Below are 26022 nucleotides of genomic sequence, written 5' to 3'. Positions count from 1 at the left end.
ATTAGTCAAAATATATTGTTTCATTGGTCCTATAGTCACAGTTAAATTAACATCTCCTATTCAGATTTGTAAAACAAAATCTAGTCTTCTTGAGCATCTTGACAGTGTTGCTAGTACTTCACTGTCAGTCATTTCTATATCTGAGGTTATATTACCACACCTGAGTTAAGGTTTTCAGCTAGAGCTAAAAATAATCTTCATAGCTGTTAAGGGAGACATTACCAGGAATGGCTAACAGACAGCAACATTGTAGAATAAAAGGCAGTTTGAATAGATGAATATCAAGACTATTAAAAAGGAAAGAGGTTGTTAACATCTGTGGAGTGAAGAGAGATTTGCAGGAGTCAGGATCAACCAAGCCAGGGGTGGTTGCGTAGCACAGTTACCATAGGCAGGCCATAGGGGGGTCACACCAGGTATCTGTTGCAGTCTGAGTCATCAGGCCGAGAGTTGAGGCAGTATTGTGGTTAGGGTGGATGGCAGATCAAAGCTGGGAGGCTGGAACAAGGCTAGGGGTCCAAGAAACACACACACAAGTACTGTTGCTGGGATAAGTCACAGAGGAAGCAGGGGGCAGAGGGTTATAATCCCTCTGCCAGGGGCTCATGGTTTCTATAGGTTCCTCCTAGTCATGACACTTCATCAATGTCCTCATGGGGGGGGACCAGGTTGGTCCTGGGCTGGTGTCTGAACAAATGCTTGGTGGTGCTGAGGACTTAGCCTCTCTACCTGCTGGCTTGGCTGTTTCAGGTTCAATTTTCCCTTGCTCCTAATAATAAAGATCTATGAAGTCAATTTACTCCCTCAGCACTATCTAGATAGAAATGCTGCTGTCACTCCTAGGCAGTTAGTTTTAAAGTTTGGATAGAGCAGAAACGAAAGGGGTGGAAACGGCACCTAGATCTGCCCCAAATGTCATACACTCCTTCAATACAAACCGAGATTCCTTTTCTGACATCAGACACTACTACAGTGATTCTCGATAGGGTGCCTTTGAAGAGTGCCATGAATGGGTGCTGTGCAAGGTTAGTACTGTTAGGTCTGCAAATATGATTCACAAGAGGAACCCAGAGATTTCAGATAGGAATCCATAGTACCAAGAACATTTTGAGCTGTTGTGATTTTTTCTGAGGTCTTTGCAATACAAATATTACTCTATTTTTTTCTGTAGTCAAAACATTAATGAAAAATAAGAGCTGGCATTTTTCTGAGGGGTGCCTCAAGTCTACCAAGAGTTGTCTTGAGTCTCAAAATGTTAAGAATCTCTGATCTACTGAATCCTCACCAACCTGTTAGTAACATATGACTATATAAAGGTTCCCTAATACAAAGCTGTATGCACAAGTCAGAATGTTGTTTGTTTCCATGGCAAAAAACCATGAGAACAAGCTGATCAAATACTGTAGTACAGAATAGACTCTAGAAACATACTGGAACTTGCTTCATAAGCCAGTAAGTAAAAGCTAACATATATCTGAAAACATCTCTGAAAACTGGCCAATCACGTTTTTATCTCCACAAGCAATAATTCACATCAGAAACTCAGAGAACATCTGCTGTGTGCTTTATCTGATTTCTTTCCTCTATTATATAAACAATTCTTCTATTAATATTAATTATTTTAACACAAATAATATTTATAATCAGTCTGAAATGCTTTGTCGTAGCAAGTGACCTATGATCAGGTAACAGTTTTTGGATGCTATTACATTCTCTCTTCAGAAATATACTGATATTGTGGTCAATTATTTATCAATAAAGAGCATACTGGAGCAGAATATTTAAAAAATCTGTAAAGATAATAAAGCAAATTATTTAATCTGTAGCCTTTATAAGCAATCTTCAGAGAATGTCTATGCTGGAAACAAAACATTTTATTAAGGATCCATGTTTTGCAGACATATGTGTTGCTCAAATTTATTTCTGTTCTGTGGGAGTTACTCATGAGGAAATAAAGTGTAGGATGAATCACAATCATCACTGATGATGACAAATATAATTGATCCCAGGATTTGCTAGGTTGGGTGCATCTGCAAAAAAGATGGGCAAGATAAATAAATTGTAATGCTCTTAGACAATTTCCTAACTGCTGCCATCCGGGACTGGAAAACACTCCCCCAGACAGGATACAACTCAGATGATACACTGTATCAGTGCTGGGATCAATCAAACCTCCTTATTGAAAATATAATTTTGCTATCAACAATAAACAAGAAAAATTTACATTCCACAGTCACAATTATCAACAGGAAATTATGTATTTAGGATCCAATCATTCTCCACAGATATTTAAATTTAGCAAGCCAGATCCTAAAATGGTGTGAATTAGTAGAGCTCCCCTAACTACAGTGGTGGTTTACTGGACCAGATGAATATCTGACCCAGAGCTCACACTGCTTAATTGGTATCAAATGTCAGCTCAATCCCACAGCTAGGAGCTCAGCTGTAAAGAACTCCAGTTCTGCTGACTGAAATTCCAGGGAGGGATGGTATTTGAAATGCAGACTATATGGGCTGGATTCTACAATATGTTACATATCGGCGGTTACTATGTCTGTAGGTTTGGATCCCGAGGCAGGCACTAGCTGAAATGCAGCTGTAGGATGAAAGAGGAGAAAATAGTTAATTTTTCACAGTTGTCAACAGTTGAAAGCAATAGTGGAGTGACTGTATGCCTAGAGAAAAGGGAGAAGCAAAGGGTTTTTTGTGATATCTTTTACTGTACCAACTGTATAGTTGGGAGACATGTTAGACAAACTTTCAGATCCAAAGTGCCCTTCCTCAGGGAAGCCACAACATCCCAACTCATGGCTCCAACAATACTCTAGCCCTGTTGCAGAAAGAAAGAAAGGACATATTGGCACTGAAGATGTAGGCCATTGAATTAGTCTGGTACATCGCGTGTGTATGTGGCAATTTCCTCCCTACTTCCCACTCCAGATCACTCTGGGAGTGTCTACATGTGCAAATGCTGCTGGACAGGTTTACTCCAGAGTAATTAACTCTGGAGTAAACTCACCCAGGGCACGTATCTACATATATGCACCTTTGGGAGCAGATTTGCTCCTGCCCTGCTCTTCCCCCATGCAGCCACCAGGGGTTGGGGGGTTCTAGCTCCTCCCCTTCCCTCCACCGTTGCTAGCCTAAGGGCTGGCAGGGAGCACAGGGCCAGGAGACATCCATGGGGGCTAAGAGATTGCTCCCTGTCCCTGGGAGCTGCCTGCTGCTGGGGCAGCAGGATGGGGACAATGTTCCCCTGCCCCAGCAGTAGTGAACTTCCTGCTTGGGGGCAGGGGACTTGGAAAGAGCTGCCTCTTACCTCAATATCCTGGTGGGGCAGCTAGCAGTGAGCCCCTGGTTGAGCAGGGATTCCCCATCCAGCTGGGGGCTTGCTGCTGGCAGCCACACTGGCAGACTGAAACAGGGGCCTGGTACTTGCCCCTCTCCTGCCACTCCTTCCAAGCCTTATGCCTTGATCACCCAAGGCACAGAGCTGGGAAAAATTTGCAGTGCTGGGACTTGCCCCAGACCAGAATGGTTCCCAGCTAGCCCCAGGCTAAGTAGAGAATTTTGCTCATGCAGCCCAGAGCTCGCTGGGGACTGCCTGAAATGGGGCAGTCCCCAGCCAGCTCCAGGCTGCACATGCAGAGTTCCCCATGCAGCTTGGGGCTGGCTGAGAACTATCCTGGTCTGTAGCAGGTCCTAGCTAGCTCCAGGCTCGGCAGAGAGCTCTCTCCATGCAGGAAGCTATCAGCTTCCACTCTGCGATCTCAGAACAGCAGCTCCCTGCTGCTAGGGCAGGGGGACATTGTCCCTGCTGGGCTCCAGTGGCAGAGCCTGCTTGAGCAGCAGACAGCTCCGGGGGCAGGGAGCAGTTTCCTACCCCCTGCTGCCTGGCTGACTGGGAGCAAATTTGCTCCTGGTTGGCCATCTACAAGGGCCTTACTGTGCAATAATTACTCAGCAGTTAATTTGCTACTTGCATTTGCAGGTAGCAAATTAATTGCTGAGTAGAGCAAATTACTGTGCAGCAAGGGCCTGCATGGGTAGACAGTGACGCTTACTATGCAGTAATTTGCTCTACTGTGCATTAAAGCATGTAGATGTGCCCTCTGAAAACAAATAGTCTTCCTTGAGTAGGATACTTTTCAGAACGCAGGAGTGGCAGGTGGGGCTGTACACAAGGATGTTTAGCCTTTTCTCTTCACAAGCTCTCTGTTCACAAAGGACAGGCTGTATGTGCAAAAGCAGGATTGGAATTTCTCTCTGCACACATCCTCTCTTCTCTGCTCTTCTATCTGTGTAGTATCTGGGTCAGTTTCTTAGAACCAAATATGATGTATGTCCAACCCTGCTCTATACAACATGGCTTTAATTATTTATATTACTATTTGTTCTTGCAGTTGCTCTGCGGTCCATTTCATTCAAAGGATCAACTCTTACAGTATGACAGCTCACTGCAGCCACTACTCCCAAATCTGTGCTCAAAGCTGAGGCAAGATGGCCATCTCTGAGCAGTTTACCAGGTGCGTGGATTATGAAGCTTCAATTTTAATAATTAGAGAAGTCACACCAGGTCAAAAGATAATTTTCATCACTAGATTACTCCATCAGTTAAATACAAACTGATCAAAATGCCTCAAAATATGCCCATCAGTGCTACACAACCTGTGCTAACCAGATAGTTAAAGAAGTCTCATGATAATTCTTCTTGGATAAAATTTTGCCCTGTACCAAAGCTGTCTCAAGGGATTAACACCACTCAGGTTCTAGCTGATGTCATGGCCTTGTGCTAATCTCTCTCCTTGGGGTTCATTTCACTCTTTCTGTGCCTTTAGTATCTATTGCAATTTTTTTTTTGTTAGACTGGTCCAAAAACATTTTTTAAAAAACAAAACAACAAAAACAAAGGATTAAAGAAGCAGTTATAGTGGAAACAAGGAGAGAGCAAGGGCAAGAACTAAATTTTCAGTTATCAGAAATAATGTCTAATGACAACAACTATATCTATGATTCATTTTTGCCTCCTTATACGAAAGTAGAACCATCAACCTGAGTTGATGTCTTTATACATGTGGAAGATCCAAACACATGTCAGATTGCAGGCTGGTATTGTAGACTCACTTACCTACAGCACGTTGGCATTGTGTGTTTGCCTAATGCTGAGTCTTAATATTGCTTATGACGGGTTTCAACGGGATTCAGGAAATAAAACAGCTTCTCAGGTTTCTTTTCATGCCACTTTGTTTCTCTCCTCAGGAAATAATAACGTGGAAGTATTACTTACATGTCTGTGGTGCCATGTTCATATGGACAAAAGAAAGAATGTAAGGACTCAACATTCCTGCTTCTAGGAGTTTTGCACCTGAAACCGAGGGCTGCCTATACACATGCTGGTGAACGCATCAGAGCGGACTTAATTAATTGAATCTATTTCGTGTGCTACTTAGAATGCTCCAGCATAGCCTCACCATCATATGTATACGCCCCCACGTGTTTAAATATGATTGAGGTTTATATAACACAGCCATTTTTAAACCTGTGGGGTCTTAATACATATGACGATGAGGCATTTTAATTAATGCCTCCGGGGACCACTCTAAGTAAAATGCCCCCACCCCCATCCCCACCCTCAAGCACCCTATCCCTACCCTCGTCATAGGCAGTCTAGATGATTCTCTCCTGATATCTTTAGGCATGTGTAGACAGAACGAAGTGTTATGAGTGGAAGTATAGATCTAGCCTGGTGTGGCTAGAGTGCCAGCATGTGGCTATTCCTGTGGCAGAATCCAGTTCACTTAGCTGGCTTCCCATGCTCTTTAAGGAGCAGGAGGAAGAGTAATCAGGATCGATGTGAGGGGGAATGAACTTTCTGTCCAAAACAATGCTTATTAAAGATGACCACTGTACAGTCTATGATAGTATTGAGCTGTGTGTGACAGGCCAAAATAATAGAATCAAGGGTGGATTTCTGGTTGCTCTATATCTTTTGGATGGAAATTGTATTCCTCTTTTGATATAGCCTGCATAATTCTTACTGATATATCTTCTTTGTTGGCAAATGCTGTGTAAAATCCTGAAGAACACTCACTTCTGGAAACTGCATCCCATCTGTGGAGCCCTTTAAATGGTAAAACTGATTGAAGAACATTTTTGGACGGTTAGGGGTCAGTAGTTTATTGTGTTTACTGAGGGAGAGACTGGGAGCTGAAGAATATCTGCTAAGTTTATTTTTGATGTCAGTATTGTGTTAGTCCATGCCAGTGGCAGAAGATTTATTATTTCAATGATCAAGTCCCCTAGAGATTTACTGAGAGAAACACTGGACTGAATCCAGCACGAGCCATGAAATGTAAATGGGGCCCAAGGAATGTAACCAAGCTGGGATCCTCAAAAAATTCCTGGGTGTGTTTCAAAGTGCCTGAATTTTCATTTAAGACTTCTTGGCAGGCATCCATTGATGAGTGAAAATAAAAAGGAGGTTGCGATATTTTCATCCCAGTAGCAGAATGCAAATCTCAATGGTAGAAAGGCACTTTATATGAAGTGGCCATGATGTGGCTTTATCAGAATACAGGCCACCTGCTGAAATGGAAGATTTCAAAATGAAATTATCTGCCTTTTGTATTTAGCTGCAGGAGGCTTCAAAGATTATGAGTGTCTGAGACTTCATCCTCCGTGGAGATGGCAGTGCTGAAAGGCTGGGCTCTCTTTTTCCTGAAAACAATGGGCTTAGATTCAGAGAATCAAGGTGAACTCAGAGGGTCCCTTGTATACTTGATCTGATTTGGGGGCAAGGTTTAAATATTCTGGAGGTGGATGTGCAACCTGATGGCTAATGAAACCTTCCTTGTGGGTGCGTCTATATGTGCTATTAATGTGATATGGGCGTAGCACGCAGTAAACCTTCCCCTGGAACGCATCTACACATGCACCCTGTTGGGAGGAAATCTTCTCCCGACAAAAACAGCCCAGGCTAGGGCTGCTCCTGCTCTGCTCTGCTCTGCGTCCCCTGCAGCACCTCCAGGCTCCCCTGAGGTGCTAGCTCACGGGCTAGCAGGGGACATGGGGCCAGTCCTGATGTGCACGGGGCCAGGAGAGCTCTGCTTGCTGCAGCAGCAGCTGTCTCCTGGCCCTATCTACATCAGGAGAGGTCCTGATGTGCATGGTGCTGGGAGGCAGCTGCCATTGCAGCCAGCAGAGCAATCCTAGCCTCATGCACATTGGGACACATTAACTGCCAGTGACCCCATGCCCAGTGGGCTTCCCTGCCCAACACGGGGCTCACTGGGAGCTGTCTCACTCTTGGTGAAGCTGCCAATGAGCCCTTTGCTGGGCAGGGAATCCCTGGTCAGCTGGGGGCTTGCTGGCAGCTTCCCAGGAGCAGGACAGGTCCCAGCCAGCCCCCTGTTGGATGGGGCATCCCCACTTGGCAGGGGGCTCGCCAGCAGCTGCCCCACAAGTGGGACAGCTGCCAATGAGCATTCAGCTGACCAGGGAAGCAGAAAGCTCCCCAGTCCCGGTGCTGCTTAGCTCCTGGCTTCTGTGGGGAGCTGAGAGCCATGCAGCACCAGGACAGGGGGGCAGAGAGCAAACCCATCCCGGTGCTGATTGACTCCTAGCTCCTGCAGGGAGCTGTGAGCTGAGTAGTGCCAGGACCGGGGACAGAGAACTCCCTTGTCCCCTGTGGCCCCGTGCTGGTGTGGCTGACCAGGAGCAAATTTGCTACAGGTCAGCACCTACACAAGTGCTATTGTACAGTAACTACTGCACAGTTAATCTAGTACCTGAATTTATAGGTACTAGCTAACTGCACAGTAGACTAATTTACTGCACAATAAATGCCACACACATGTAGACTGTGATGCTTTATTGTGCAGCAGACTAGTCTACTATTCAGTAAAGCATCTCTGCATATTTCAGTGTATAGTGATGTCAATGCTGCAACTGACCTGTTTCTCCACAGACTTGAAAGCTAATGTATTTCTGCTTCCAAACCCCTGCAGCCCATGGTCTTTGTAGGCAAGAGATATTTGGGCAGTATAGTCCTGATTCTATGGCAGAGCATCCCCATTGCCCTTGGGTGAGGAACAGTGCAGTTTGGGATGCCTGGAGAAATGACCAAACACTAGGTATGGAATACTCTCTGCTTGCACTAAACATTGAATCGGTTCAAGGAGGATTGGCCCTAAATAGTACTTGATTTTCATGGTGTGCTTTTGAAATGTCCCAGGAAGTTTAAATTGGTCTAAAGCGGCCTGTACCTCTAGGCTGCTCGCTGACATGAAAACAACAAAAAGTGCTTTACCAGAAGCAGCAGTGCAGTACTTTGACCTGGCTCCACAGCATGTGTATAGATTGGACGATTCAGTGGGGCTTTTTGTCGCTTTTATTTAAAGCTGACAGAATCAGCTATTAGATAAAAGCACCAAAACGCCCCACTAAAGGTTCTGATCTATACAGACGGCCAGCGAGCTGGGTCCAACAAATGTGCTGCCTCTTCTGGGCATGAGTTGGGCTCGGCATGGGCATGTGCAGAGTTTAAAAAAAAGCATCAGGCTTTTTTTTCTTTAAAGTCTGCAAGCAGCCCTAGACTCTTGGGGTTTAAAGTGTATGTAGAATGTGCTAAGTGTAACATCCACACCCTTTATTAGTCTACCGATGGGGTCCACAGTTTCCAACGTTTTTTCCAATCCAGTTTTTAAAGTCCCAGGCCTTTGGTTTGTCTTTATTCCTTTGCATGATTATTAAACAACCTCATATAGCTCATTGTCAGGAAGTTTTTGCTGATAGTCAACCTAAACAATCCATTTCTCTTCCTGCTACTCCTGGCTATAAACATTCCCATAGCACCCTAAATAGGTCTTTGCCTCCTGCACCTATGTATAATTATGAGGGTGAGAAGGGCGAGTGGAAAGGCTGCTTAATGTCAAGGTCTCCTGGAAGACAGAGCTCCCCATCCCCATCACCACCACTAAATTATAACAGAATTAACAAGACAGATCCTTAGCTCCAGAAATTCCTGAAGCACTAATTTAATTTGCTACTCATGAAAAAATGAATGAATAAGCGCATAAATTGGGGGGGGGGGTGTTTTACACAAGGCCTGTGCTGTGAGTTGCGTGCGTTTGTTAAGATTTATTTGCAGTACACTGTGCCTTTAAGCAGCCAGAGGTCCCACATCCCCACTCTAGGAATGACCACTATTTTGTATTCAGATGCAGCCTGTTGGAAAGCAGAGGGTGGGTCACGTAGAAGGGGGAGAAACAGCTCTTTTGCACAGAGTTTGCTTTCGTTTTCTTACTATTGAAAAGTTCCTAATGGCTGAGAGCCTTCTAAAGTCTAAACAATAGTCTGCAATGCTGCAAGACATTTACTGCCTCTCGACTTGTTGTAGTATGACAAGGCGAATTTTTCCCCATTTAAATATAGTTTAGTGCCAACGTCTTGTCCTGCTCAGCAGCACAGACATCAGCTGGCAATGTCCGGCTTAGCTTCTGAGTACAGACTGAGTTCAGTATGGATGATGCTCTATTAAGGATGTAGCTTTTAACAAAAAAAGTGATACCTTTGACAATAAGGTGCCAATAAGGGCTTTGGAGACACTTCTCAGGGAAAAGACATTATTTCAGGCTCTCATTCAGGCTGAGATTTTTATCTATTGATTATTTTTAATAATTATGTAATCCTAAATCTGTCATTGAGTCAATTTCTTACTCAGGAGGGTGGAGATACAGTATTAAGAACTTCATGCAATTACAAGGAATTGTTTCCATTTGGCATAAATCATTCTTTTCTCCACTATCATTCCACAAAAAAGCACAAATGTCTTTGTTTTACCATATAAATAATGGCCCAAGATTGTTCTTGGAGTATATATGAATTATATATGAATAATGGGGTAACCCTGTTATGTGATCTGAATTTCGACAAGGGGGAGAAAATCAACTTCAGATAATACCAATGTATAAATTGGAGATCTCTATATAGTCTATTTCACTTAAAAATACTAATGGAAAGCCTGAAGATATCTTCCCTAGGTACCAAAAATAGCTTCTCAATAAATAATATGAGACTTCCAATACATTCCTGGCAAAGGTATTCTGAGACGCAACTGTGTTAATCTGAAGGCAAGTAGAAGGCAGGGTAGATATGCACTTCATAGACTATTCAAAGTGTGTGAGTGCATGTAGAACAAGCTTTCATGAACTCACGTTCACTCGATCAGATGCTGTATTTTGGGCAGGAAGAATAAACAGGAGTCAAATAGAAATAAAAATAATTGTGATTTACAGGTCAGAGGTGTTTCCCATAACACTGAGCAGCCCAATCACACATATATGGAGGACCTAGCTTCTTCCTTCACAGGCCAGAACAGCAGTGAAAGATTTTGTAAGACATCGCATGCTATTATCATAGACAGTAGCACAAGCAGTGTGAAAAGCAAAAACGCTACACTTACTTAAAGTCACCTTCCCAAAGGCACTTGCTCTTCTGACATCAGCGGGGCATAACTGTAACACAAGATAGGTAATGGGAGCAACCACTATAATTACCCATACTGTGGAGTACCTAGCTTCATTAACTATCTGGGTTAAGTACATAGTCTGAAACATGGGCTAAGCCAAATCAAACTTCTGGCTAAATTACTGACTTGTAGATATGATGAATTCTTGATCATATGTAGGATATCCACAGTCAAGTTATTCACTAGTGACAAGGCAAGTTGCCTGGTCTGGATATTATTCCAAAAGTAAACAAACTAATTATTTCAATGGCCCTTAACTGTATGTTGTGATGCCAACATCCCTGCATATGTGGGAAATGGTATCTAAGAGTTAAATCTGAGTCCAATTTTGCAGCTAATATTTGTTTTTAATATGAGCTCTTGTGCTTCACTACAAATTCAGTGCATAGGTTTGGAGTCAGAAGTAGAGAAGAACCCTGCGGGTAATGCCCATGTTTGAATGTGACTTGATTTGCCTACATTTCATTTGGCAATGGAAAAATACTTTTCCACTTTTACAACTAATCATTCTTGTGGATTTATATTCATAGATTCATAGGCATTAGGACTGGAAGAGACCTCACAAGATCATTGGGTCCAGCCCGCCTGCCCAAAGGGCAGGAAGTCACCCGGGGTCACCAAGATAAGCATTCAAGCATTTTTTAAAGATATCCAGCAGTGGCGATGCATAGGGGTTGCATGGGGTTGCACGTCACCCCCTGAGACTGCTGGTGCACACCCTGACAGCCAGCATTCCCCACTTAGGTGATAGGAGCGGGGAAGGGGGTGGGGAGGCTGGTGTCCCCCCTGAGAGCATCAGCCAGGGAGTGGGGACACCAGGAGAAGCACCGCTGGCACTTCTGGGTGTTCCCCCAGCACTTCCAGGTTGGCGTGATTGGCCACGGGGGTACCCCGGCAGTGTGGAGCTTGCAGCAGCAGGCAGCTTCCCTGTGCGGCCCCTCTGTGTGTTGCCACTCCAGGTCACACACACTGTTCACCTGGCCCTGCTACCCTCCCCTGGGCCCTCCGGAGCACAATGTGTGATCCAGAGTGGCAGCGCACAGGGAAGCTGCTTGCTGCTGCAAGCTCCATGCTGCCCAGGTCACACTTCCTGGGTGTGCATGGGAGCAGAGTGGGCGGCATGCAGGGTTGTGCCCCTTGTTGCTGCCCCTGCCTGCAGGGGAAGTGTGGCCAGGGCAGTGGTGCTCAGAGCGGCAGGCAGCTTTCTGCGCCCGTTGCTGTGCCCTGCCCTGCCAGGTTGCACACATTGCTTTGCAGAAGCGGTGGGAAGGGCACAGCGATACGCAAGATCAAAGGGAGTATCAGAAGTTTTATTTATTGTCACCAGGTTTACAATATTTAGAAAATCTGTTATTTACATAAAAAGGAAAACATTTATGATTATTAACTATACTAATATGCAGTGCATCCTGCCATGTACCCCCTGCCCTCGTTTTGTTTTTCTGGCATGCTGGCACTCTGGCACCTTCCAAGGTAGACATTGTGGGGTTTTTCGGCACTCCAGTCAAAAAACATTGCCTACCCTGGCTTAGAATTTTACTTTTAACATGTTTTCTCTCTTTTATTCCTACTTTGTCGAACCTCTCACATGACCTTAATGATAACCTCCAAAATGATCATCATATACCTATATGGAAGCTCCTTTAGGGGAAGACTGCATGGCATTCCTTTAACTGGTAGACAAATGATGTTAGGAAGCAACATAATCTAATGGATATACCCTAAGTCGGGGCCCTGACACGTTATGTTTAAAGTGCAGTTTATATATCAGTCACTCCATACACATGTGTGGTTGCTTTATAGTGCCACAAAGCGGCAACCTATCCTGCCTTTCCTTGCAGTCCCTGCAGAAGTTGTGGGTCAAAGCACTTCTAAATGCTGAGCACGGAGGGAGCTGTGGACCAAGGGGCTTTAGACATCTGAGCCACAGGGACTTCAGTATCATAAAGAGGTTCCTGTCATGGGGTCCTCTCATGCTGGGACCTGTAAAAACCACGTGTGCAGCCCAGCTGCACAGACAATGTCTAAAGGTCCCAATGCACTAGGACCAGGGAACCTCTCTCCAGTGTTGGGGCCCCTGTAAGCTGGGAAACTGCATGTATGGGGGTTTTTAAAAGTCTCTGTCACGGGGCGGGGTCCTAGGAGCGGCCGTGATCTCTCCGGACGCCTCCTACCATGCCAAGTCCGAGATAAAGCACCTTTGTTCTCGCCCACCACATCTTTGATGTTAGGTATTTTGTAAGGGAGGCTGCCTTTTTGTCCCCTTGGACACGGTGCTCTGGTTTATCCTGGCCCCTGTTCTGTATTGACTGACTTGGTGCACTCCAGCCTTATGGGCTATGCGTGGCTCCAGCCAGCCCTGTACCACGCCCCAAGCCTCGCAGATGTACCAGACATTGTATGGTTGATCCCTTGCTGCGCCCTTACAGGCACCCGCTGGATTGTCTTGCAATTGCCCGTGCCCTCATGGGCTCCCTGGGCTTGTCTCACACTGGCCCAGGTCCTCACAGGCTCTCTGGCCTCTTTCACAATGGCCTGTGCCTTCACGGCTGCTGTCTGGCTCGCCTTAGGGCCTGCACCCCACGGGCATTCCCTGGCTTCTCTCACGGTTGCCCCACACCCTCACGGACATTCCCTGGCCTCTCTTTTCTTGCAGTTGCCCGCACATGCTCCCTGGCCTTTCTCGCGGTTGCCTGTGCTCTCACCGATGTGCGCTAGGGCCTTCCCTCACGACTGTGCCTGCACTGGGGCCTTCCCTCGCGACCGTGCCTGCACTGGGGCCTCTCACAATTGGGGCTCAGGTGGCTGTAGCTGTGCCTGGCCCCTAATTCCCTCCTTGGGTCTTAAAGCGAGTGCCCTCTGGGGCTTCTCGCCTGCGCCTGCCCTGGGGCTTCTCACAATTGGGGCTCAGGTGGCCGTAGCCATGCCTGGCCCCCAAACCCCCTCCTTGGGTCTACAAGTTCCTGTGGGGCTCAGGCAGCCTCGGCCTTACCTGGCCCCCAATCCTCTGTGCCCCTTCTCAGGGCTGGGGTCAGTGCACCCCTGAATGCTGCGCCCTCTCTGGCACCGGGGTCCCCACACCACCGTGGAGCCCCTATGAGGCCTCCTCCAACCCCTATTAGCCTCACCTGGTTCTCCAGTCTTATAAAACGACAAACAGAAAACTTAAGCTCCTGGGCTACAACATAAACTCTAAGCCATCTGGCTTATCATCACTCAACTCTCTACCAGGGCTTCCTCCACCCAGTATCCTTGAACAGAAGCTGCTCAGGCCATCAGGCTTCCCTACTCTGCTTACTCCAGCAGAGCGCCTTCTTCCTTGGCTGCAAGTGGGAACTGCCTCCTTGGCTTCAGCCTGGATTACATTTATATAGGTCAGGCCCTGCCCCCTTCCGGTCAGCTGACTAACTTCGGTTGCCCTGGCAACTGGCACCTCCCCCCTCAAGTTCAAGACTCACTAGGATCAGGGTACTGAAGTGCCCTGCGACAGTCTCATTACCCAATCAATTCCCCCATCCAGCATTTGCAAACATATACCCCAGGCTCCCTCCTGGCAGTGGCATGATTTGGATTTGATCCCTGATCTCAACAATGTATGTGTAGCATGGCAGGAAACGTGAGTGTTGGAATCAGGGATTAGATCCCATCATGCCATTCAGTGAGGTCTGCCAGCTCCCTGGGCTTCGGAGAACCTGGATTCTAGCCATAGTTCTCCTATTACATTGCTGGATGACTTTAAGAAAAACATAGTGCTTCAGTTTTCCTATCTCTAAGAATGGAAAATTATAAAGAATGGATAATAATAACTTCTTGCAGATTTATAGATGAAAAGTGCTATTAGACCATTTTAGTAGTAAGATCGGTCAAAAGACAATCCCCTTGAGACATCTGGCCCCAAGCAGGTAGATGGAGAAAGGAGATAGAAAGGCTGAGGTTAATGGTTAATGGTTGTTTTGTTTGTTTCTTAGCTTTGTGGAGGGTAAAGCAGGTCTTGAGGCAACACGGGTGTTTAATCAAAAGACTCAAGACACCATTAGCAAAGCAGGTACTTAGAGGCTGAAAAACAACCCATCTGAAGAACGTTCTCTGTTCAGAAGAGGAAGTCACAGGAACACCATGAGGATTTTCAAATGTATTAATATTTTAAAGCTGTCTGAAGACATTGCACCTAAGTTTTACTTTGATACATTTGTCAATGAAGCCTCAGGGCTGTTCCTACCAAAGATGCTCCAACGCCAGGAATCAACACTGTCAGGAAAACAGTAAATCACAAAGACATACCAGCTTGGCAATGCCTCCAACATGGCTATTTGCAGACTGGACGTGGCAGTGTAACACCAGCCCTGGCACTGCACTCTTACGTGGGAGAGGAATCGAATGGCATATTTTCAATATCACAGTATTAGAGATTTTTTCATTCTGCCTGCCAGTTCTTAGGTGTCCTGACAGGAGAAAATCCTATTAGAATATATATTGCCTGTATCCAATAAACCAAAGGTGCAGCAGCATAACAAGTCAGAGCAATGAAAGACTCCAAACTTGTCTGGACAGAGATCTTCTCCACCCTGTCCTTTGCATTTTACCTAAATGCATTTATTTCTTTGCTGTCAAAATTATAACACCATAGCAGCAAAAGGATATTTAGCTGTGGCAAATTGGTTCAGTTGAACCCTGCTGCGATAAGTTAGTTCAACTTTATATTGGAATCCCTCTATCCACAACACAGCCTGCAAAAGAGAAAATCTACATAATGGTTTGTTTACATTCTCCTTGTTACGGTTATTATAAACTCTTCTGGAAAACAAAAAGGGATGAGAAGAAAGTCCTGTTGGTATCTATGCAGATTGCTACCTTATGTCTACAAGTATGGTTTACATCATGGGGACAAATTAAAGTGTTATGCCAGATATTAAAAACAAAAAAAAAGTAAACTTTGAAAATTATTTTGAAGTGTGTTAGCCCTGCAGTGCTCTGGGGAGAGCTTTATGACTCCCAGATGAACATCACAGGCTTTGGCCTTTCCAAATTCCACTGACTTAATGTAATGGCTCCAAAACTGGGTTTTTGTCTTTTCCATGTACAGCAGTCTCAGATAAATAATTTAAGAGGTTTTTAAAAGGAAAGCTTTCTGGTCAACTTTGGTTTTGAATTCTGGGTTTGTCTGAGCAAACTTTCACAATATTTGAGACTAATAAAGATGCCTCTAAGTTTTTTTCAATTACTCCAAAGCAAACACAGATCCAAACGTTTCCTAGCTGTGTAGGAGAAGCTGAAAGACCAAAAAAAAAAGACCTACAAAAAAGTGGTACTGACTAGTTTATCTTCCCCGGCCAAGCTTCAAAGAAAGGCAAAAAGTAACCAATCAAATGAAAAACTAGATTTTAAAAATCCTTCAGTTTTAACAATCTCTGTTAAAATTTCTTATCTGTGTTCCAAAATGTGTTTTATATCACTATTATTGCTAACCCCATGTCCTTTAAAGGAATGAAAACTCTCCATATACCAAGGGGTCAACCAATGCCCTCTCTAGTAAAAGGGAATCTTCTCATGAGCTGTTAAGGGAGCAGCATAATCCTGCTTCTCTGGTCTGGATATCTCCCTTTATTTTGTCCCCTGTGTCTCTCTCCTAATTTTTGTAGACCTTAGTTTGGTTTTCCTCCTTCTTTGCAGGACAGCTTTCTTTTCAAATGCTTTCTTACTGAGAATCCCAGCCTTTTTCTAACTCATGTGGAAAGACAGTTGATTTTTCTGCATCTTAGACCCTATCCATTTTGTTGTGCCTAATTGCTGATCCTTATTTTCTGTTGAAAACTATGTACCCATGGTTTTCATACTGATAGAGTTCAAACTGCTTCATAGATTAAATCAGTGGGCATGTCTACATGTGGACTTTACTGCTCAACAGACTAATTTGCTGCACGATAAAGCGTCACCATCTACACATGCATGGCAATTGGGCTGGTATAGACTAATCAACAGAGCAATCAGATAGTACCTGTGTCTGATGGGGCTATCTGATGGCAAAGTAAATTATTGCACTTAAATGTGCATGTAGATGGTGACATCAGGATTAGTTTACTCTGGCTCAAATTACACTGGAGTTTATTCAGTCACATTAATTGTACATGTAGACGCGCCCATTGAGTCTCAACCAAGGTGCCATGGAAACAACAGCAGTGTTAGGTGTACAAACACCTACACATGATTCACATGATAAACCCAGACATTTCAAGGAGGAATCCATTTAAATAGGAAAACATTCTGGCCAGTTGTGGCCTTCTTGAGTCCTTTGCAACAGAAGAATTGATTTATTATTTTTCTGTAGACCAAAACAAATGAAAGCTAAGAACTGGTATTTTCCAAAGGGTGCCTTGAATCTAAAGAAGAGTGTCTTGCATCTAAAAAGGTTGAGAACTACTGGATTAGACATGATTTCACTGAAGTGCTTATAGGTTGCAACCTGCAGGCAAGTGGCGCAAAACATTTTAACAGTGAGAAAGGCAGCTGTTGTTTAAAGGCATTGAAACAAATGAGGCATTGAAACATGAGATTTAATGTGCAGTAGCCTATCTTACTGCGCATTAGAGCATCACAGAAAAAATAGTGCTGATATTTTAATGCTCAGTAAAATTAGGCTACTGTGCATTAAGCATCACTAAAAAAGCATGCACTTTTTCTGCTGTGCATTAAGGCAGCCTAACGTGCATTTAGTTACTACCTCACATTAGAAGGCGCCTATACACGAGTAGGCGAGGAGCTCTGATGCACTGGAATTGCAGCATGTCAGAGCCGACGCGATTAATTGCCACGCTCCAGCAACCTCCTGTGTCTCGTGCATCAGTGACCCTGTGCGTAAAAATGGTGACGGGGTGTTTGAACCAAAGCTTGTCAACCAAGCTTTAGTTCAAGCACCCCTGCCACCATTTTTAAGTGTGGGGACACTGATACAGGAGACATCGTGGTGCTTTAATTAGAGCATCTCTTGGAGCAGCTGTAATTTAAAGCACTGGCTCCCCTACCCTTGAACCTCTTGTAAAAGTGCCCAGAGTTACTAAATTTAAAGCGCAGTAGCAAAAGCGCATTAATAAACATGTAGACGCACTCACTGTGTCTCTTCTGAATGGTGCTGCAAGGTCTTCAGTATTGTCCCACAGGAGAGAGGAGAACCTCTTGAACCTCTCAAAGGTGTCAACTGAAGGGGCCCGACTCCCTTCTTACATCAGTTTTATACCACTGTAACTCTTATACAATGACTCCAGTTTTCTGCTACTAAACAATCAGGTTGTAGGTTTTCTCTTTCTAGAAATATTTTCTTTTTACCTTACCTCAGCATCTTTTATAGTGGAAAACTTTGCATCAGACTTGATGTTGTTTTGTGGTACTATTGTATGGAGGACATGTTTACATATATAGTGTGCGTGCATGGCAAGCAAAGGAAAAAGCAGATTACAGAACATAACTTTTCATCAAAGTGCAGACCATCTATTTTAGTCTTTACTCTGGTGGAACATGATCAAGGTGCAGCACCACATTCGAAAAGTGTGCGACAAATCATGGAAATCATGACCATTGCTGTGACAAATCATCTGTGTAGGCTCAGCAATGTGCACAGCTCCAGAAATGCTGCACAAACACGGAGATAGGTGTGTTCTCTTCCCTACGGTGCTTACAATAATACAGACATAAACAAAATGCAAGACAAGACATGAATAATAAGGCGTGGAAAGACTGATGGAGAGGGGCAGTGTGGAAAGATAAATGGGAAGGAAAAGAAGATAAGAAGTATTGGGTGTCAAGGAGCATGCTGATGGAGAGAGACAAAGAGAGATTGTTTAGAGGAGACTAAAATGAACATTAATGCAGACTAACACTTATCTCTATACACAAAGAATGACACAAACTGTCCTAAAAAAGTGTAATATACACAGATGTGCTTTTTTTCCTCCTGAGTTATGGATCGCACACACTGAAGCTGACACAGAAAGGTTTGTGTGAAGGGTTTCTCTTATTTTGGCTGACTGTTTGCTTGATTCTGAGTCCAGATTCTGGAGTTTTCTTCTTCACATGGCTCTGCATATGTGACGAGGGTGCCCAGATTGTCACTCCTGATTTTATAAGAAGCATGTAGTGTTTCCAGAGACCATGATTATGGAAGCTTAATCAAGTATTTAATGCTATGTACCATACAATGAAAAAGGAGCTCAGTCTAGCTGAAGTCTGCGGGCATGTCAATGCTGTCTCCAAGATTGCCAATGGGTGCCACTGTGGGAGTACACTCTGCCTGCATGCTCCTTCCCCATCTTCACCAAAGGCCTAAACAATGTAATGTAGCTGCCATTAGAGTGGCAGCGGGTACATGCCAATAAGCATACCTAGATGGAAAGCCTGAGACTGGCATTGGGCACAGCCTGGCCTTGTGCCAAGCAGCTTCTACATGATTTTCTTCTGGCATTTGTGTACATTGTAGAGAAATGAGTGGACAGAATGGGATTTCCTAGCAAAGTTGGAAGTAGTGTAGATATGTCCATTGCTGTCAAATGCAATATGGGCAAGAATGCTGTCTACATCATAGACATTTACACTGCTATTTCCTGTACTGCTCCAGTTACAGACAGAGACTACAGTTCTGCACATGTGGCCCATTTAAACTGGCATCATCAAACTTTACAAGTTTTGCTCAGTCTGGAAAACTCTGTTGAAGCATAGCTATGATGAGAAGGGTGCTCTAGTGGGCAGGATGCCAACCTGAGATTAGTGAAGTCAGGGTTCAATTTCTTGCTCTACCATAAACTATCTGTATGACCTCAGCCCTGTCATTTTGAGTCAGCCTTCCACAGGGATTTGGCACCAAAAAAACCTTTAAAAAAAGATCTAGCCCTCTGGGGATAAATTACCTAAATCCCTTTTCCAATGTAATTTAGCACTTAGGAGTCAAAGCTTCAGGGAAAGTCACTTGTGAAAATGAGACTTATGTTCCTGTATCATTTGGGCACTTTTGAAAGTGTTATCTTTAACCTACCTTAGCTATCCATAAAATGAAAATTACAGCCCTTCCTGCCTTCACAGGGAAGCTGTGAGGATTTGGAAGCATGAAGTGCTCTGTTATTATTGTAATGGGGCCATAAGTACCTCTGCGAGGTGCCTGCTCAATAAAACTGAGACCTTACACTTTGGTTATATGCTTTTCTTCCATTTATTTCTGCTGGTTCTATGCAGTCAAAGAATCTGTCCTGCCCTGTTGAAGACTCAGAGAGATTTAGATATTCCCCTAAGCATGAGGAGTTGGCCCCACATAAGTGGAACATTATGACATAAATATTTGACATTTTGACAGATTGATCCTGGTTTTGCCCCACAAACTAAAATAAGGAAATAACAGATTGCCTAAGTCAGGCAGCATTATTTTCATTTGCTGTGCTCGTTAGTTTGATTTGCTAATCTTTGGTAACTATGAGAGAGCTAAGCTCCATGCATGAACTTTTCATGTCTGCTAATATAAACATCAAAAAAGGGTAATATTCAGTGCACGGTTTGCCTCATTCTAGTCTTTCCTTCTAGGGCTGCCAGTTAGTTGTCATCAGGGCATAATTTCAATGCCTGTTGTAAGCCTTCACTAGTTCCTGAAGTCCTTTCTTAAATGGCTACACAGGACCAGGATATGCTAGAACAACTGGGACCACCTGATGCAACCCCTTGAAACAAGGTAAATATGCCCCAACCTGGAAAATCTTACCCTAGTTCAAATCCAGGTTAATTTCTTCTGGGGGCAGTTATTTGTTTGCATGCAGTTGCCCCAAGCCATTGACCACTATGGTGTTTTTTTACAGCTCCTAATTTTGGGGCATCATAGTTTGTGTAGTTTCTGAGAACCCCGTCCCCAGCGGCTGCATTGCACTTCCATTGGCACAAACCTGTATAACGAAGAGTCAGGCCCTCTGGCTTGTAGGGCAGGGGCTCCCACCCCTGGGGCATGGCCCGGTATTGGGCCACGAAGCGTTGGCTGCTGGTCCACAGGAGGGCTGGCTACCGGACTGGAAGTCTGGAAGTGACAGGCATACTGCCGACTGGCAATCAACCCTTTTTCATACTGAGTACAAAAAAGGGTTGGCTGCCTGCCCACGGTATGCTGGTCCACAGTTTGCCAGTCTGTGGTCACTTCCAGTCCCTGGTTTTCCAGTCTGTGGTCACTTCCAGTCCGCGATTTGCCCGTCTGCAGCATAAAAAGGTTGGGAACCCCCGTTTTAGAGGACTTTTCCTAGCAGTCAGGATCCCATCTGCCACCCTTTTAATGGAAAAGGACACACAGAATCCATCTGGGGTAAATGAGAGGAGGATTTGGCCCACAATGCTGACCTTATTCTTTTTTCAGTTGCGCGTTTTTTGGTGGGTGGATGTGGACGTGGTTTTTGCTCTGTGTGAAAGACACATGTCCAGATCTGTCTGGTCTCAAGCTGGTTAGCGACAGAGCGCTCTGGAGGGCACTTGGTAGGGGTCAGTCGTGCAGACAGATCTCCGGCCCTGCGGGGTAAGCTGGCTGACTGGAGAGCTGTGATTGCAGCTGGCTCTGCTCCTCCCTGCCCACCCAGTGCCAGCGTCCCTCCACACTGCCTGCTGCTCACCGAAGGGTTCAGCTCAGCTTATCCCCCAGGCTTTTTAGCCCCTTCTTCCTCTTGTGAAAAGTTAATCATTTAATAACAACCTTGGCAGAGTTCACCCGAGCTCCTATGTGACCAGTGGCTCACTCCTCCTTCACACTAGCCTCCTCCCTGCTGCGACTCTTCAGAGCAAGCTGCTGGGTTTTATTGCCTTTTGAATCACATTTTTAAGCAGTGGCACAGAAACATCTTACGCTGCCTTTTCCTTCCTTCCCTCTTCTTGCTTTTCCGTTGTCTCTTGGTTTCAGGCCGTCTCTGGGAACAGGGAACGTGGTGCCCTGGTCCTCCCACACTGGATGAAAGGCGCTCTGAAGGCAAGTGAATTGAAACGGAGAGTAGTAGGGCCCAGTCCTGCTCTTGCTGTAGGAGTTGTCAAGGGAGGGAGGGAGTGGATTTCTCCTCTGTTAGCCGAGGGAGTAATCCAAGAGTGGCTGAGGCCTGATAAGGGGAAACACTGCCTGTTGAGCTGTGCCGCAGCTCTGCAGAGGAGAACAACGTGCTCCCAGCAGTACCGGCTGCTGAGTACTACGTGTATTCTGGCCACAGCCCCAACCAGAAAGGGTTGCCATGCATGTGGCCAAGCTCTGGCACCTGTGCCAGGGGTTGCCTACTCCTGCCCTAGAGCAGCGCTCTTTCAGGGTCCTGGCAAATATCAAACAAATCTCCATTAGCAATAATATGTTTAACTGAAGTGGTAGGTGTATTTCTAGCAGAAGAACAGTTATCGTTCCTTATGTAACAGGATTCATGGGTGACTGGTTCCTCTTGAGCCAGGGAGGGCACGTGCCCCCCACCCCCAGCAACAAGTCAGCAACTGGGGGGGTCCTCCCATGGCTGATCTCACTCACCAAAAAGCAGCCGTGGGACTTCTGGAAGTGGCCATTGCCCTGCTCTCTGGCCAGCGCTCGTGCACCAACTGGGAGTGCGGCCGCTTCACCTGGCAGCCCCTCCCCACCCGACGTTTGCAGGGGGCACCGGCGCTACTGTCTGCCCCCTTGCCCGTTGCCTAAGTGGCAAGTGCAGCTGTCAGGGGGTGCACCAGCGCTCTCAGGGGTGCACATGCCCCCCCGAACACGCAACACGTTGCCACTGACAGGATTGCTGCCTAATCAGTCTGTACTTTAACTATCATTGTTACTTGAGATTCATCGAGTCAAATTCCACCATAGATTCATGGATTGGAAGGGGCTGGAAGTCACCTCGCAAGATTATCGGGCCCAGCCCCGCTGCACCAGGCCAGAAAGACAACTGGGGGTTAGGTAACCCCAGCGAGGTGACCGTCCAGTCTCCTCTTGAAGATTTCCAGGGTAGGTGATTGCCACCACCTCTGGAGGGAGTTTATTCCATAGTCTGGACATCCTGACTGTGAAGAAGTTTTTCCTAATGTTGAGCCTGAAATGCTCTTCCAGCAGTTTGTGGCCATTACTCTTGGTTTTCCCCAAGGCTGCCCTGGTGAACAGTTGTTCGCTGAGCCCTTGGTGTAGTCCCCTGATACAGCGGTAAACTGCTACCAAGTCCCCTCTCCGCCTGCTCTTTTTTAGGCTGAAGAGACCCAAATCCCTCAGCCTTTCCTCATATGGCTTGCCGTACAAGTCTCTGATCATATGGATGGCTCTTCTCTGGACTCTCTCTGAGTTCCTTATTTATTGCCATTGCCTATTTGGATACTTTTTTTTTTTTTTTAAAATTATAGCTTCAGTGGGTGATTTTGGTTTTATACTGATGATTCATCTGACAGCTGAATTTGATACTGTATGAGTGGCATCATCCCATGAGGAGGACACTGGTCTAGGACCCAGAAGACAGATTGTATCTGACTGCCACAAACCTTCCCTGTGTCACTTAGGACATTTCTTCACTTTGCTTGGCTACAATTTCTCCATCTTTAAAATGATACCTTCCATTGTAAAGTACTTAAAAACCTCCTGAGAAAGTCCTGGCAAAGATTATTATTGGAAATTACAGCTGTCATCTTAGTTCAAGGACACTGCAAAAGTCACAGTTTTCGGTTTATAACTAGTTTAGAAGAGGGGGTGGAGAATGATAATGAATCTGTTTTGAAATGGGGACAGGACACCTGCCCTGAGGATGAGAAGCTCATACATTTTTCCTCTTATTTCTCTAATCAATCACAAATGCAGCCTGGCTTTTCTGGAGAGGCATACACCGGTATAATTAACAATTTAAGTCAGTGGGGATCAAGGTGTGGTCCCCAAAGTCTGGTTGTCTCCCAGGTGGAGAGACGTGTACACCTCCTTCTCTTTTGCTGCTGCCTATCTGGCACTCCACGGCACTGTCGGATCAGCTTTTTAATTTTCTGTGCAGTGAGTCCACCAAGCCTGGCCTGCCATCACAATTAGTCACATCTTCTCAGTACATTATATTCCTCACACCAGTGACTTGCTAGAGTGTCAGAAATAAAGCTAGCTCTGGAACATCATGAAAAAAAGCTTTAAAAAAATCAGGAGAAAGTTGGTGGTAGACAGTACAGTTGACCGGTAACATCAGAAATAGGTTATTTATGCTAACATTAACTAACAGTCAGACATAAGCATGTGCATGGGCTAAGCTTTTGCTGATGTCCTTGGCTGAATGTAGAGCTGAGCTCCTTGAAGCCAGGGCACAGCCTCCCTCTGCTTGTCTTGAACGAGCAGCGTGTGCAGAAGGAGTAGGAATTAAGGCCCCTGTTTATGCAATTCTGATATAAAGGAACTATTTTCAGTTTAACAGAAGGTGACTGAACAAGTGAGAGGAACATACATGTAGGTGCAAGATAAAACTGCTACCTGTGTAGTACGGGAAGGCCTGACAAAGGTCTGCTCTGCAAATTTTACTCATGGTACAGTCTCAAACTAGCACAGCAAAAGTCAGTACCCCACAGTATCCATACGAAGCCCCTAGCAGCTGCCCTGCTTAGATGGTTGGATTAACAGCCCTCTTTGGAAGCTTTGCTTCCTTCTTTTTGCTTAAGTTTCTGGGAATGCTTAATTTCTTCCATCTCTGACAATGTGGCTGTTCCTAAGGAAGAGGGGAAAAAAACAAACCCCAAACCAGGAGTTTGGTTATGTTTAGTCTTTATCTAGCCTACACTTTACAATTAAGGCCCAGTCACTGGACCATCAGAGCAGGGCAAGTGACATCTCCAAATCGTGGCATGGAGATGGTAGGTCCTCACAGAGCTGTAGCACAGAAGCTGACGGGACTAATGTTAATTGCAAATCACCAGGCATAATAAGGACAGACAGCTGTTGCAGTAATAAGACGTTAATCAATTATTCATTCAATATTCCTTGCACAATTAATCCTGATAAATTAATGTGACTTGAATGGCACTGATGTGCATTTTCCTGGGAATCTAATGTAACTTAACAATTGATGTCTGCCTCTTTAATGGACAGCTGCCCTTGTGACACAGATACTTGGAAAGCAGTCTGCAAAGCCCAACAGAAACAGGATAAAAGCTGGACAAGCTTTCAAAGACTTGGACATGCAAGGCCCATCTGCCTATGACTTTTTACTGCAGACGCACGTCTGTTGAAGGGAGTACTATTTATGATCAAGAACAGCTAATCATATATTTGAGGATGCTAAATATAGCCTAAGGGAGGGGTTTTGCAGCAAATCTCTCTCTCTTAAAGGATACCCATGTGGATTTGTTATGTCCTTGTCTGGGTAACAGGGTTAGCAATTTCCAGGAAGGAAATTCAGTGCCTACAATCACAATAATGTACTCCTCTGTCCCCAAAGCTGAGAGACCCATATGGAAGCCTTGTGCTTATATGGAAGTTTCCAGGAGCATCCCCTGCCTCCTCTAGAGCTGCTCTTTACCAAGGATGTGCCCCTTTCCCTGGCTGGGTCAGTCCCCAGTTTTGGGCATGGGTAAGGGAAGGGGAAGGTGCAACATCTATATGAATGAAAAGATAATACAGACCCTGACTGAAATCTGCCCTGATTTATGCCAGCTGCTGTGAAAACCCTGATACATTTGCTGAAGATTGTCGGGGCCAAGAGACGCCCAGCTCATTGCAATTGCATGTCAGGGTGTAGCCCTGCACACAGACAGCTGGGAAGGAGGGGCTCACATAGTAATTATTATATTGCCAGGAGATCCTCCGTACACTGGGTTAATCCTTTTGCGACAAGCCACGAAGCCTCTAGGACCAGCTCACACCAGAACTAGAGCACAACAAAGGGGCCGACGACCATCTGCTTGTAGAACTTTTGTTTAACCTTCCAGTCCATGTGGGGCACTTTGTCGTTAGCATTGACCTAATTAACAATCTGATCACACCTGTGTTTCATTTGCCTCCAAATGAGAGATTGGTTTGATTTAGCTGGGTTATAAACAGCACTTCCAGGCCTCTCTCCTGTTATTTCACTATGCTTTTAAGTGCTATCTTCTTGTGCCAGGATGTTCTAAATTATTAACATATTCTATACTGGACTTAAGATAAAAGAGAGCATTCAACTTTTATTTTCTCACCCTTTACTACAACCAGTTATATGTTGTTTCTCACTAGGTATCTTTGATCCACCTGCTTGTTAGATGATAAGCCACAGGACACCACTGGTGAAAAGGAAAACAGGAGGGGGGCCCTTCAGTAATTTCTGGTTTTTAGAAAGCAGGATTTTCTTCAGTTTCATAACTTCCCCGTGATCTCAGGCATCACATTAGATTCAGACTAGTATAGAGCAAGATTGTGATACAGGTCACTTTCCTTTAATGCTAGTGCAAGTGCAGGTATTTAAAAGGGTTAACCCTTTTACAAGCACGTTACAGTTGTAAGCATTGTGTCCGTGGTTGTATAAATGTATCAGTGGAAAATACCATCTGTGGAT

The sequence above is a fragment of the Crocodylus siamensis genome, chromosome 5 (genome assembly GCF_052110815.1).
Source record: "Crocodylus siamensis isolate JL-2025a chromosome 5, ASM5211081v1, whole genome shotgun sequence".
Lineage (NCBI taxonomy): Eukaryota > Metazoa > Chordata > Crocodylia > Crocodylidae > Crocodylus > Crocodylus siamensis.
Note: the sequence above shows the minus strand (reverse complement) of the source record.